Raw genomic sequence first — 10,924 nt, forward strand, 5'->3', positions numbered from 1 at the left:
TGCAATAGGGTTTAAGTAAAAAGAATAATGTAGACTTTAGTTATTATGAAAGAAGGACATTTTAAAAGAATGTACCCAATGCTACTAACTTCTTGTTTGATCTAGGTATGGAAAGTGGGATGGAAAGACCACAATATATAATAGTTGGTTTTAAAAATAATAATGATGAACAAACTCGTGATGCAAGTACATTTGATATAATGAATGTTACTGAATGTTATTGTAAGATTGGTAGTGAGTTTTATCCTGAGGATAGAATGAATAATAATTATGGAACCAATAATTATAATGAGGCTTTTAAAGAGATTGATAGCTTTAATAAAGACTATAACGGGCTACCACATAATATAAAACCATATATAAATCATAGAACATTCAAAAGTAACTATAGAATATATGTATTCGATACTAGATATCAAAGTGATCATGTAGGCCCACAACCAATACAAGTTAGTTTTAAATTTAGTGCTGCAGTTGCAGATGTTATATGTCATGCATTAGCATTAACAAGAAAGGTTATTAGTGTGAATAGTGATGGTAATAAGATGGTTGATTTTATATCATAAATATAATATGGGGAAACATCATGGGCCAAGCCCCATAGTTAATGACCAAATCAATGACTAAATCAATGACTAAATCAATGAATAAATCAATGACCAAATCAATTACTAAATCAATGATAATCAAACTATTTCCTACTAGTCTTAACAAAACCTTTCGCATAAATAGTATCCAGTTTCTTTTTATTGTCTAGAGTCCAGCCCTTAGCTTCAAGTTCAGTTTTAGGCTTCGAGCTTCGCTCGCAGGTGGAACCCGTTGGCTTAATCGTAGCCTTAGGTAATGGTTTAGCCTTAGGCTTAGGCTTAATAACAACAAAGATTATACTTTTTAATTTCCATTATTTTTTTATATAGAAATGAGTATTTTATATAAGTTCAAAACTAATTCTTATTGTGTTGGTGGTAGACATTATAGCGGTACTAATAAAATAAGTGGAGCTATCACTTCAAAAGGCACTAAAATGTTAAGAGGATCCTGCACTAAATGTAGAACGAATAAATCAATGACAGTAGCTGATGCAACAATAGAAGCTGAGGGATTGAAAGATTCTTCAAAAGTGTTGGTAGAGCTACGGTTTACTTTGGAAAGAAAGTTGCTAATAATCTTGTAAGAGCATTAGAAATAGCAAGTAAAATGGGAAGTACGGCTGCAAGTAGAAACCCTAAAGCAGCTCTAGCGGCTACACCTGATTTAATTAAATTTGCCACTACTGGTGAAGGTATAAAAGTAGTACAAAAAGGAAGAGGTTTATACTTAGGTACAAAGAAGAGATAATTATTTGATTATGAATTTGATTATATTATGTTTATATTTTTGTTTATGATTATGATTATATTATATTTATGACTATGATTATGATAATGATTAGATTTATATTATGTTTATGATTATTGATAAATATTAATACTAATACAATTATTACTAAATACATTATTATAACTAAACACTAATATCTTTAATCTAAAAAAATACTCAGCTTGTTTTTCTTGTTCTTCTTATATTCTTCATAATTCATTATACTCATCATTATCTATTTTATTATCATTCATTTATTTACTATGTAGTCCATTAAACTTATTACTAAACTGTTTACTTAAAATATAGATTTGTGAAAACTTTACAATTTTATTTCTTATTTTAGTATTAATTGTTTTTGATAATGAACCACAAACAGTTGCTGTAGCAAAAGCTGTTGGTATAGAATAAGTTAATCCTATACCTGTTAATGCAACTGATGTTGTTGTTGCCGTTGTTGCTATTGATGATAATAGTATTTCTGTGATCTCAGCTATTTTAATATAATTTTTATATCTACCTAACTTCTTATTATTGTTATTATTTTCAGTTTCATAATATTTTCTAATAACTTTTTTATTGTTAATATTGTTGATAAATTTATTATTGGCTTGAGTCTTTTCATTTATCAGTCTTTCTGAAACTGATGACAAATCTGGATATAGTAATCTCTCACTCGGTGCTGTTGGATTGGTCATGGACTCCGTCATAGCTTTACTTATTTCCATTAGTAAAAAACTTTCTATTTCTTTTGTTATATCTTCTTGTTGAAAACCATAATGCTTCTCAAGTCTTGCTTGCTCTTTATTGTCAACGAACGTACTTCGTAAAAGTATAGCAATTATATATTGTACTCTTGTCCTTTCATTCTTTAAAAGGGCTTCATTTGTAAAAGAATAAGTCTTTTTATTAACTTCTTTAAATTCTTTTAGCCCAGTAGTAAACATTTCATCTCGTTGTATGTTAGTGATATTCTGATTAAACTTATTATTATCAATCTCTAATTTTAATTGATTTTATTTAGAAATAGTATCAGCAGCAACTTTATTACAAAAGTTAACAGTATTTGTGACTTCATTTGCCGATTCAATAAACTCATTAATTAGTTCATCATTAACTCGTGTTTCATTTAGTTGTAATGTTTTAGCTGTAACTTTATCAAAATCACCCTTTCTTAGTTCAGTTATGTTTCTACTTAAAATGTCTGTTTTATTAGAAGAGGATAATAAGTTATTGTCACAATACTCTTTATTAACAACATCTTGTTCATCTCTCGGAGGATGTACATTTGTAATTTTATAGGTATCCTTCATATCAATATTATCTTTATCAGTAATAAGTTGTTTCCATTCCCCATATGATGTTTCGCTTGGTTAAATCTATTTCTTCTCATTATTTATTATTAAACTTTCTATTAAACTATTTGGATCTGCGAACAGACTCCATCTGTGGTTATCCAACGAACTTTGTTCGTGACAAGCCAAGCAGTTTCCCTGATCTGGAGTGCTGTTTATTCCCCTACCATAAACATCATCTTTTACCCGTACTATACGTTTTATTGCTCTATATCTAGCACTTTTCTTATCCTCTTTTCCTAAATCATATCCAATATCAAATAAAAACCTTTTAATTTTGTTTTCAACTTCCTCGATTTCACCATATTTTATATTTGGTTAGTAGGAAAGTTTTTAAACACATCTGAATATTCATATATATTATCCTTAACTATAAATGCAATTGCTTGATAATTTAGTTTAACACCATTCATTTCAAATTCAGCGATATCTAAATTTCCGAACTTTAACTTTAATTGAGGTTAGATTGAACTGACATTAAATTAATAATTTGAGCTGTGTCTTTATCTACTAAAAGTCCAGGTTTATCTCGAGCTTCCTCTACAGCTTTGCCATTGGACTTCATTAAAGTTTCATTAAACTGGGAGCCAGCTGGCTGGATCATCTTAGTTTGTTTATCTAACTCTTGATTTTGTCAATCTATTGCTCTTAATGTTTGTTCACTTAATGCTAGATTGTGTTCACTGTTCGCATTTAAAGTTTTAGTTAAAGGATCAAATAACTCTATTTCACCATAATAATTTTATTGTTTTAATTTATCTTCTAATCTATTTCTTCTGTTTTGTTTTTCTAGATTATTTAATTCTATAAGTGTTTCTAGTTTAGTCATTTTTTATATATATAATATTATTATTATATTAAGTAGGTAGATTATTATATAATCTAATAGCGGTTTCAATAAACTTTCTATCTTCCTTAATTCTTAATTTTTAATATTATTTATTAGTGCTTCTAATGATTCTTTACTTACATCTAACCCTAATTTTATTAATAGCTCTAAAGTAGTATTATTAATCAGTGAAGGGCTTTCGGCCTTGGTTCCCCCACCTGCTTGGCTTGCCACAGACGAAGTCCGTTCGCAGATTTTTTTTACAGGATCTCGTTTTGAATAGATACATGTTCTCATCTAGGGGATAACTTTTTATATTATTTACATAAAATCTTTTATCATCAAAATTACTTAAACTTCTTTTACTTATCTCAATTGTGGCCATACAACTTCCTACTTTTTGAATCCTGCTTTCCTCTACTATCCTTTCCTTATTATCTATTAGAGCCCTATAAAATTTTTCGTGCTTTCCATTATTTTCTTTCTTTATTCCTTTCTCCTTTGCCCCATAATTCTCTATACTATATGTTTTTGGGTTTTAATACCACGAATTCTTCTATAACTTTACTACCTAATTCGTGTTTAAATTTGCCCGGTAACTTATTATTAGTTTTAATTGGTTTATCTAGATTACTCAGATCCATGTGCTCATTGTCGACATTGCCCACGCTAAAGATTTTCGTGTCCATGTAGTGTAACATTAGATCTTTAAGCGAGAGATTTAGTACATTATAAAAAAAATTTATACATATGAAGCTTACTGAGCTCTAGTACTGTAGATCGTAAATAAATCGGCTTATCATTTTGTATTTCCTTTTTACAGAATTCTATTAGAGTATATTTTTCATATCTAATTACATCTTTACATGTTGGTTTACTAACAGCTTTAAGTGTTTCATAATCATCGGTTAGAATCTTAGCTTCTTGTTACTTTAATGGATTCTCACAACTATTACCAAACAATGAATTATTCATTAACATAAATATATTTTTCTCAGGTTCAGTTTCAGCTTCAGCTCTCATTTTAGTATTAAGTTCAATGTAGTCTCTAATTATGTAATCTTGTTTAAATTTAATTATTCTATGGATTTTAGTAACCTTTATACCCATCTTAACAACAAACTTTAACATCCGATAGTGTATTGGGTATTCATATTTATTATTCTGATCTAATATTAGCTTCTTGCTTTTTGATGAAGTTGGGGGTCTTTGTTTGTATCCCAGTTCATTATTCTCTACTTCTCTTCCATGGGGTAGTAGTTGGGAGTTGCTAGTTCTCTCTTTACATTCTTTAGTATATTCTAAAACACAGATAAGCCAATAGCCATAATCACTATCATCTGAAGTATTTAATACTTCATCTAGAGTTGTATTGGAGCACTCAAAATCTTTATATGGTAGCTTTTGCATTAGTGCATAACCGTATAATTTATTGGCATCGATGTACCAGATAGACCTTCGGTCATGGGACTTCGTCCATGCTTCGCCATGCTCTGCCATTGGTGAAACCACTTCGTGGATCTGCGAAGCAGGTTCCCTGATGGATCTTTGACTCTGACTCTGACTCTGCCTTCTAATATACCTATCACCCATAACACATAACACCACATATACCACCTCTCATTGCACTAATGAAGTCTTTTAGTATTTGCTCATCTTGTATTGTATCTAATTCAACTTTGCTTTGTTTTAGCAAACAATCGAAGCTGTAGCTTGGTAGACTAGTATAAAGTAGAGGATTGAGTTTGTATGTATTCATGTTTTACTTAACAAATAGGTTGAGGCAATGTCCTAATATGCATATATCATTTTCCATATATTCTAATGTTAATTCTTTACCTGTTTTATTACTATTAGATTTATTAAAATCATATACTTCATCTTGAGTTGGTAACTTAGTTGTTAGTGATGATCTAAAGTCTTGAATTGATAGATTACCTAGTTTATTATTATAGCTATTCTCATCCTTAAAGGATATAATGTTTTTTTTATGTTGTAAACCTTTGCTATTTGATCAAGAGAAATTGTCAAGAAACTGTAACTATCTATAAACTTTATTATACCCACTCTAAACATTCTAGCTTTACCATTAGTACTAGGTAAGATATCAGTTTTTCTACTGCTATTATTCTGTTTAAATATCTCATTAAAAAATAGATTGAAGTCATAGCCTTTACCATTATGAAATATTACTGGAATGAAGTTTTGATGTTTATAGTTCCAGTTACAAATATTACATGCTGGACATCTATATCTACTTGTTTGATGACAGTGATCTCTAACTTTATTAACACAGTTTTTATTACAAATGTGGCATATATCATTAGCATCATGATACAATTTATCTTCTTCTATATATATCATTGCTTTGTTTATCTTAAGACTATGTTTTGTTTCTATTTCTAATAAATCTCTAACATAATCTTTGATGCAGTCTGGACCAAAGTACGATCTGTTATATACTTCATCTTTGCTAAGCACTTCATCTTTGCTAAGCACTTCATCTTTGCTATGCCAACTATAGCCAATAGCAAAAGGTACATGTTCAGAAGTCTTATATGTATTGCTACCAATCTTTTCATCTGTTCCTTTCATGTAACATACAATATCACTCAATATAACATTATTCACTTCTTGTTGTCTATGTTGATTCTTGAACTTAATTTGTTTTAACTTAGGGCAAACAATCTTTGGTTTGATTTGGACACAACATTCATGAGTTTCAAATCCATGTTGAGAACTAAACCAATAGGTGCAACTATCACAAAACCAAAACTTGGCATGTTTAGTGTTAGGTCTTTCTAGTAATACTTCTACATTTTTAATTAGGGCACAGTGTTCTTCCCAGACTAGGATCCTAATATTTTGGCTATCTTTTACAAAGTTAGAACATTTCTCTAAGCATTCTACTTTGGTTATGTTACTATCTTGAGCAGGCCTGTGGTGAAGCACGACCGCAGGTCTGTAAAACCAAATATTGATATTATATTTATTTTGGATTTTTGTTATATAATCATATGCAGTTTCAATATATTCCCAGTCATTGACTAGATTATTAATATTCTTATTTTCTCTAGTTGGATGTTCAGTTAGAGGATGCAATGCAGCTGTAATACATAATCGTAGACAGTTAAAATTATTACTTCTAATATTTAAAATCGCTTTTGTTTTATCTCTTAGACCTGGTGGCAGTTCAGTATAAGATCCTAATGATGGTTTAGTCCTTTCTATATTTATTTGCATGTCTGTTATACCAATAAACTCATAATCGTAGTCGTAACCCTCATACGTTTCTCTAACATGACCAAGCCATTGGGTTAGATTCAGTCGATGATCTTTATCCATACAGTCATCGGTTCTAAAGTTTATATTAGTATTCTTTTCTTCTTCTGAGTCTCTCTTCTTATATAAGCAATTGGCAGTAACTTTATTTTTATATGATTTAAATGGTTTAAACTCGTCTAATATTTAATCTACTGGTTCATTAGTATCCTTGATAAAACTACCATTACATTTAGTAATATATAACTGCCTTTGATTAAAGCTTGATTTGGTATTATAATTATCGTTTAAGACAACGTTTTCTCTCCAGTGTTTATTCATGTGAGTTTGTAGACCTATCTGATTTTTAAACTTATCGCCACAAACCCAGCATGGTTCAGTTTTAATTTCAGTTTCAGTTCAGTTTTAATAATATCCTTAGTTTTGGTCTTAGTGTAAATAATTAATATATTCATCTTCATCCGAATTATACACCCTCTCCGAGATTTCTTCTTCTTCAGACTCCAATTGCTCCCCAACTGCTCCTTATGTCCAACATTTTCCCCAATTGCTCCTTATGTTTGAGATCGTATGATTGATGCCTGTATAAGGATTCAAGGGATAGATGACAGACGTCGCAGAAGTTTATGACTCTAGTATTAGTTGATTGAGACATGATGTATTTATTTAGAGAAAATTTTGGAAAAAAATATAATTTTTTGAAAAATGAAATTGAAGTGTGATAAGTGTAAAAATAAGTCTTGGAAAGAATGTTGTAATAATTGTAAAAAATTAGAATATTCTTGTTATGTAGGTAAAAATATGGTTAAGGTGACAGATTATATAGAACATTTGGGATATCATTATTCTGATCCTGGTCAATATCTAACATGTAGTATGTGTAATGTTTATAAACATATATCATTATATAGATTTAGAAATAAGGAAATGTAGACTATGTATTTATCTTCATAGATATAGATATGGTCATACTAGAAATCAATTCAGAGAGCATGTTTATAAGTATAATATTCAACAAGCTAATTCCTCTTCTTTCAATTTAGCTGTGATGTAGTTTTGCTTTTATTGATTTTTTGATGGAATATAGAGCAAATATATAGTAGTGAATAAAATGGGGGTATAAGCAAGTAGTAGATATATAGAGTAGTGGTATTTATTCTTCTTACAATTAGGAAGTGACGGAATAGCACCTTTTTCCCACTACTAACAGAAACAGTAAAATTGAAAAACTCGCTTATTTTTTTAAAAAAAAAAACAAATAGTTTCAAAGTAATGAAAACCATTAGAAATCAACTAAAATATCCCATAGGTTCACGATTACCAATACTTTTATATAACGTCATTAAGACCTATCCTAAATCAATTTTTTAATGCGGTTTGAAAAGAATAACAAAAAGGCAACGAACAAAAATTCATTTAAAACTAGCCAGAAAACGCTGTCGAAGCCGCAAAGCCATAATTTGTCCCTGAAAATATGTTCGATTGCGCCTTCTTCGAAGACAAATAGGGTAGTATGAGAGCAATGTAGTTCAAGTATTAATGAGACTAGGTAACAAGAAGGCAAAAAAATAGCAAACTTATGTGGATCTTTTGTAATTTTTTCGAAACAAAAATAATTCTAAAGTTATGAAAGCCATTAATTACAAAGTGAAATAATTAAATAGGTTCAATTAATTTTCCAAACGAAGCCCATGAAACCAGAATTTATCAGGAATTTGCCTTACGTCCAAAAAAAGGCCAAATAAGCCAAAAGAAGAATAAAATTGAATAATTTTTTGTGAAAAACCCGTGTCGAAGCCAGTAGAGTCGAAACGAAATCCATACAAACACTCTAGATTTTATCGCACCAATCTCTTTTGACACCCACCTATGACATCAACATCAATAAGGTCATGGTTGACCTGTAATTAGCGAAATAAGGTAACAAATAAATAATTAAAAGAACGAATTTGCGAAGTTTAAAAAATTTTTTTATTTTTGGAAAACAATTGTTTTCAAAGCCATGAAAGCAGTCAGCTATATACTAATATCGGAATGTCAACTCATCTGTTTTTTATGAAAACCCAACTAAACTTCTCATTATACAGGAAATGTCATACGACTAACAGCACGAAGTAAAAACGACAGTTAAAGAAAAAAATTTAAAAATTCAATTAAAATTATCAAGAAAGTTTTGTCGAAGCCGTTAAAACCATAATCTATGTCTTTCAGGATTTTAATAGATTCAATTGTTTTTTTAAGGCTGCTATGGTGATATGTGAACTGTCAATAATGTGATAATGTGACAAATCTAGAAAACGTGAAAAATGGGCAAATACCAAAAAAAATGTGAAATCTAGTAGAATCAAAGCCAGAAGAGCGCAACTTAAGGCGTAAAACCGTAATAGAAATTAAATTTTAAACCAGTAGAAAGAAGAAAATTTCTTTTTGCTGGCACTAAGCTATAAGTTGACCTAATTAAGAAAGTAAGTAGAAGCAAATTTAAATAAACCATTATTTATTTTAAAATCAAGTTTTTTTTAAAATCACAACAACCATAAGCTTTCAAGTAAAAAACTAGATTCATTAAATTGATGCTGCGTAGGAAGCGCCTGAAGAAGCCTATCACGACTGAGCTTTGATTTTAAAAGTTGTGTTCATTAATTAAAATAAAAAAAGGTCAATTTTTTAATAGAAAAAACCGACTGATTACAATCCGAACACCTTATGGATTGTAACAGTCCAATATAGGTCCAAAACTAGCCCTGCTAATTATATTCGTCCATTAAGAACACTTAATTTTTCGAATGCTTTTGATATAGACAATTTGTTATTTGAAAGTTAAAAATATATGCTGCGTTTTTGATAATCAATGAGTAAAAGTAGCAAAAAACGGCAAAGTTTTAATTACAGAGCACTCTCAACGGATGTTGAAATAAGAATAACCCTTTTTTTGAGTCTACAAAGATTGTATTAATGGTGTTTGGGGGAGTACACTCGGTATATTCATTCAAAGTGGACTAAAGAAGCTTATTTCGTGTTGTTTTTGATGAAAAGGGCTGAAATTTGAAATATTTAGCCAAAAATTTTTGACAAAAAATTCATATAAAAATAGTTGTCGACAATAGTTTTGTTGTCTTGAAAAACAAAATCAAGAACACTATTCTTCAAAATGTTAACAAATTTTTGCAAAATTGACGAAATTTTAGGCAAAAATTCTGGAAAATGTGAATAAAAACTGTGAAATTCTCTCTGCTTTTCTCAGAAGTTTAAACCTCGATAACTCCCTGTAAAAAACGAAAAAAAATCTTTAATTCCATATTCTACGCTGTACGAGCTTCTAATGATAGCAGACTCAACTCTCTGCGAAAAATATATTGATCGGCGAAAATTGTCTGAAAAAAACCCATTTGAGTATATAGTTCCTCCCCCCTCAAGAGGGGTCGGAACAATAAAATGAGGAATTTCGACCTCTTTAGTTTTGTTATCGATTGTGAATTTGGACATCTAACTGATTTATGATCAGTGTGAAATTATACCTCATTGCTGTTATCTATAATTTGATAGATGCAACGTATTCTCTGATATCATAGTATGTGCTCCTTGATGAACCATGCAGTGTTAAATGAGAATAGGCTTCACCAAAAATTTTGCGCTCATATTTCAAAGTAGCTTGTGTTTAGTTTTGAAGGGTTTTCTAGTAAATGTTTTCCTAAAGAATTTTTGCATGCCAAGGGTTAACAACTTCACTTTATACTCGTTTATTCTGTTGACACTAAATATAAACAATACGTATAGAATTAAATACTTTTGTAATTGTTTTGATTGAATTGAATTTACCCATTTATAATAATTACTGATCATGATTGTTTGATTGTTTTAGATTAAGGACAGCATTAAAAAACGAGCCGCCAACATGACATGTTTTCATTTTTTTAATAATCAGAGCGAATTGTTGAAAGTTTTTGACATTCATCACAAAATGGGTATGAGTCACTTGGTCGTGAAGGTTAGTTCCAGAGGTTAGCTCAATGTGAAAATCACTCGAATGAAGTTTTTTAGTTAATTGATGAAGAAACTAGTATTTCAAAATGGATCCAGTGAAATCCATACCGTTGCC

The sequence above is a fragment of the Convolutriloba macropyga genome, chromosome 3 (genome assembly GCF_964194025.1).
Source record: "Convolutriloba macropyga chromosome 3, txConMacr16.3, whole genome shotgun sequence".
In the NCBI taxonomy this organism is placed as follows: domain Eukaryota; kingdom Metazoa; phylum Xenacoelomorpha; order Acoela; family Convolutidae; genus Convolutriloba; species Convolutriloba macropyga.